The following is a 5,444-nucleotide window of genomic DNA, read 5'->3' as shown; positions in this document are numbered from 1 at the left end:
GCCAGGATAAGTCAGGCAATTTGGGGACGACAGTTCCCATTGTGCAGGTGCAGTGAACCAAGGTGCTCTCAGAGCTCCTGCCATGTGGGAAAAGACCCTTTTCTGCCTGGGAAAGGGAGCAATGATCAGTCACTCCTGACAGCCTGGCACACCTGCCATCTGGATCATAGCCTGAGCATGACAGTATGGAGCTGCACCATATGAAAAGTTCTGGGTGTAGAGACACGGTGGAAAACACCAGAATATTACCTCCTCCTAAGTGTGGCCGGATTAGATAAATAGTGTTTATCTAATGTGGCCACATTTAGGATTTTAATCTCACAACTCTATAAATAGTGATCCTAAGCGAGGCCTATTGAGCTCTCCTGGATCGCATCAGGCTGTGACCAGCACCTCCCTCTGACAGGGATGCCCGACAGTGCCGATTTTGTGAAGATTCAGTGATTGTCTACTGATGATTTCATGAAGATCCAAAAGCCTAATTTTGCACAGCTTGACGATTGTCCACTGATGGGGTAAACATAGATTTCTCGAGACTCAGCAACCACCTGTTGAGAATGTTGACACACTGAAAGTGAGGAATTCACTAACCTTGAAAGGGGAATTTTAGACATAGGCATATGTCCACATATATTCAAAAATCCACGGATTATTGCATGTGCACATGTGTGAATTATAAATTCGTATGCATGTGTTTTTATATATGTGTGGAGGTCTATGTGCATATGATCTGGTTTATCCCTTTTGGAAGTATAGTCTGACTCTTGCCATTTCAGAATCTGTAACTGAGCTGCAGTTTTAATTATAACAAATCCCATTGAATTGCTTTAAATCACTTTATTAATCAGCTGTCGATTAAGTGCTATGGGAAAACATTAAAAAAAAAAGCTTGTGATCTCAAGCAAATCAACAAATATTAAATTGCTGCTAAATCAAAACCATGTCAAAAATCCATCCACAACAGTATGACGATGCTGTGATATCACATCTTTCAGCAGTGGGGATTAATGTCTGTGTTGGGGCCAATGGGAGAACTAACAGCACTGTGTAAATGTCTGCTGCAGGTGTTTTATAGAGCAGTAGCAAGTGGTGCTGAGCTGTGTCAGGATTCCCAGACTGCCCCCACGGCGCTTAAACCCAAATCTTACATATGTTATGCATCAGTACCATGTCTTGTTGCAGCCCGGTTTATTTTTCTGGCAGATGTGCAGCAACACATGGGAACTCTGTGATGTGTATGCCTACAGCTCTGTGCTCCCTGGATCTTGAATCACTTCCCAAATTGTGTTCACTCTTCATTATCTTTTCATATGTTTACAATGTGCTGAACTGATGCAGACTAGGCTCGCCAGGATTCCCAAGTACAGCTAGTCTGTCAATAACAAGAGAAGAAAAAAATTGTGTGCTTTTAAACCCAACTGATATTTCTGCTAAATAAAAATCAAGATAGAAAATGTTTCTTCCTCTTTTTGCAACTCTCTGGTCTGTCTGATTCTGTGCATTTTTAATCTCAAATTTGCTTTGGAAGAATTGTAAAACTCAGTGAATTCAAACCTACATCATTCAGAAAACCAAAATAACTCCTCTCAAATCTCCCAAGAACCTGTAATATCTGCCTCTGAAAGAGTTCAGATTGATTTATTCTTCTTTTGTACACCTCTTTTAGCAAGAACTTGGCTAAATATCCTCACTTTAGGAAATTACTTGGGACTAGAACTGTTTAGAAAATACTTGGGAAATATAAGACAATATTCCACCATAAAATGTCTTCATTGCAAGTTTTTAATCAGCTGTACTCAGCAACAGTTCCGCCCCAGCCATGCACGCTTCAGGCATGTGACTAATCCTATTAACTTTTAAGTTAAGTGTGTTTGAGTGTTTGAAGGATTAGAGTCTTAATTACAGGCCATCTGCAGAGGTCAAATATCAAAGGCTGTTCAGAGCCTGAGTTTTAGCGTTTTCTGAATGAGTAATATTTGTGTGAGTTTTCCATTCCCCTTTTCATCCCACATCCCTACTGCCTAAGTTCAATGGGTGTTCCAATACAGCCTTTACTAAATGAACTGAAGCCTCCCAGTGCCTGACAGGTCTCTAGATCATAAGCTGTTCAGACATTAGCAGAGCTGGCAGCACGTGTTCAAAAGAAGACTAGGACTTGGAAAACACAGGTTTGAACAAATTAAGTTTGCATAGCACGGTGCCAGCCTACTTTATAGCTGCTTCTGAGTTGAATTATTTACCACTAAGAGTTTTTTTCCCTAATGATATATTAAACAGAAATTGAAAGGAGGAGTCTCAGGATGATAATTAGTTCGTATTGACAATGTATAATTTAGACATCTAACTTAGGTGTCTACGACGTTTGACTCCAAATAGGAATATCAGAAAAACAAGGATGGGAGTTGTCTCCTTCCTTCCGCACAAAAAGCGGGGTCAATTATATTTAGATATTTCTCAGAGATACCTGTCCAATCTGTGCCTGAAAACTTAAAACCGCAAGGCTGCTGTACCCCATAGCAATCTCTCTTGCTGATTTTTTTATCTGCACCATGAGAAAGCTGTTTCTAACATCTAGCCCACATCTCTGTTGCCCACCGAGTCTTTTCAGCAGATGACGTTATTGCCCTCACCTATAGAAATGCAGTGCGCCTATTTAGGACCCCTCTATTGGCTCTGCCTTTCCTCTAGGACAGGTGCCGTCAAAGGGCCAAACGCAATTTCAGGACTGTATAAATGTAACTACTTCTGCAGTTATACAGTCCTAAAACTACATTCAGGAGTAGTTACATTTATACAGTCCTGAAATTGCATTTGGCCTTTTGACGGCAACCACGAGGCTGCTGCAGCCCCTGGTGAAAATGCATTTGACATCCCTGCTCTAGGACAAACCACTAAAATTCCACCAATGGTTCCGCATAAAACCTCTAATTCTCTGTTCTAGCCAAAGCAGAAAACAATACTCCAGCTGAAGGTTTACTAGCCCCAAGCATGAGAACAGTTTCATTTGCCTGGCAAACAATATTCCTTTCTATATATCCCCTGGTGCTACTTGCCTGTTTTGTAGTGGCGTGGCTGACTCTGTTTGGTTTGTGATCCACGCTAACCACAGGGTTTGTTTATACAGTGATGCTATCAGACCAATGATTCCACAACCTGCATTTGTGATGTTGGTAATTCTGCAGAGGGTGAAGCATGTCCTTCCAATCCTTTTATTTTCCCAAATTGTAATTTGCCAAGTTCATTGAGAGCCTAGCTCTGTCCTTCAGTGCTTCTTGTCCCTCCCGGTCAGTGGGTTTGGTAAGAAAGTTTTCTGTTCTGTCATCCAAATTATTTAATAAAAATATCAAACTGGTGCTACAGAGATACTTCTGCAGAATTCTTCTTGATACATCCAGCAAAGTTGACAATGTACTTTTGCTAAATATTCTCTGGGTCCAGTTTACACCCACTTGGGTACTCATCCATTTATGTTTCACTGTGACTTGCTTGTGAGACAGATGGTTGTGTGAGACAGCATTAGAAATATTTCTAAAACCAAGATATCTGGTATCCGTGGCTTTTCTGCTGTACACAAGAGGTGTTACCTAATCAGAGCTGGAAATGAGCTTGTTTGGCATGTTTTATTCTAGGTGAAGTAATCTCACTGATACTAATTTCTTTTCTAGGTACTTAAATGTGTCAACAGAGGCAGAGGTTTAACTTAAGCAGCTGATCGTTCAATGGCTCAGCTGGTCACGGAAGAGGTACACACGAATACAAGCTAGACAAATTCAGAGAATGCGAATTCTTCTCTACTTGATCTAAAATTACGGTTTACCTAAAATGCATATATTTCAAAACCAGAGCAATCACAAGATTGTACATTGCTGTACATTTGGGACAGAAACAAACTTAAGATACCAAGGAATAAACTTTCCTAGGCTTTAAAAGTGATTTCAACTAACTGGCTTGGCCAGTTTTCCACTTGGTGCTTTAAACAAAGGCTATGAAGCTTTCTGGTCCAGAGATCAGTGGGAACAAATAGAGCTGTGCCCCACCAAGCAGTCAGTGGTATAGCGCTCTGTGACTGCCTGCGAGCATTCGGTGTGCACCAAAGTCAATGGATGAACCGCATTACAAGGGTGAAGAACTGGGCCCTGTGGACCACCTATAAAATCAGGACAAAATGGATGATGAAAATACTAACAACTTCATGAAAAAACAACACAACACCATCAAAAAATAGGTCTGCCAGAAAGTTAGGACAATGATACTGAATAGCACCAGCTGGTGGAATAGCTGTGTTTTCGAAGTGTTCTCTTAACCAGGGAAGAAAGAAGATTAAGAAAAAAATAGAATACTTATATTTAATTTGTCTGTTTATTAGGCTGTTATTCAATAGTTTAGTTAGCTAAAGTATCTTGAAAGTGCCTGTTGCTTAAACATGTCAGAAATCCAAAAGAGTAAGCATACAGGAAATAGAAAAAACAAAAAAACCCACTATAATACATGGTAAAAGTATATAGATGGTATGTCAAACTATTTAAGCCAGCAATATATCCATAGGAATTATGAAAATAAGATGTAAATAAAGGATTGTTTTGTAAGAATAACCTCCTTTCCAAAGCGGCTAAAAAGAAATCAATTAAAAAATCAGCATCACAGTAAACATGTGAAAAACTGTATTTAAACAGTGAATACATGCCATAGTGCCCAGATAATAGACAGTTAACAGGAAATCAAACACCACATGCAAGACAGACTGCAAAGCGATGAGGGCTTTCCTCCATGATGGGATTAGGCTGATTTAGATTGCTGGGAAAACAGGAGCCTCTGGGGAGAGCAGTCCTGGTAAGAAAACCTGGCCTGAGAGACCCCAGCTCAGCCAGCAGCTTCCAGCAGCCCCGCCGCTCGGTGCTGGGGGCTCTGCCCAGACTCTGCCCTGCACCAGCCCCGCCTGCGCTTCGGCGCGGCTCCCAACCGGGACACCGAGCGTGTGCACGGAAGAGAAGCTGAGAAAACGGTGCTTCAGGTGCCTAGAACCCAGCAGTTGGCGTTGCTGGGCAGCTGTGGGCGCACACACGGACTACATACAGCGGCGCACATGGACATACATACGGCGACACACACGGACACACGGCGGCACACACGGACACACAGCGGTGCACACGGACATACATACAACGGTGTACACGGACATACACACAGCGGCACACACGGCCACACGGCGGCACACACGGCCACACGGCTGCACACACGGACACACAGCGGCACACACGGACACACAGCGGCACACACGGACATACGTACAGCGGCACACACGGGCACACTGCGGCAGTGCCGGCTGGGCCGTTCCTCCCACCCGCCGTCCCTCTCCGGCCGCCCCTCGCCCGGCGGGCGGCAGCCCCAGGAGAGGGTAGCGTCGCGTCACCTATGGCCGGTGAATAAATAAGCTGTAAGCTGTA

The sequence above is a fragment of the Columba livia genome, chromosome 5 (genome assembly GCF_036013475.1).
Source record: "Columba livia isolate bColLiv1 breed racing homer chromosome 5, bColLiv1.pat.W.v2, whole genome shotgun sequence".
Classification (NCBI taxonomy): domain Eukaryota; kingdom Metazoa; phylum Chordata; class Aves; order Columbiformes; family Columbidae; genus Columba; species Columba livia.
This window is presented reverse-complemented; position numbering follows the sequence as displayed.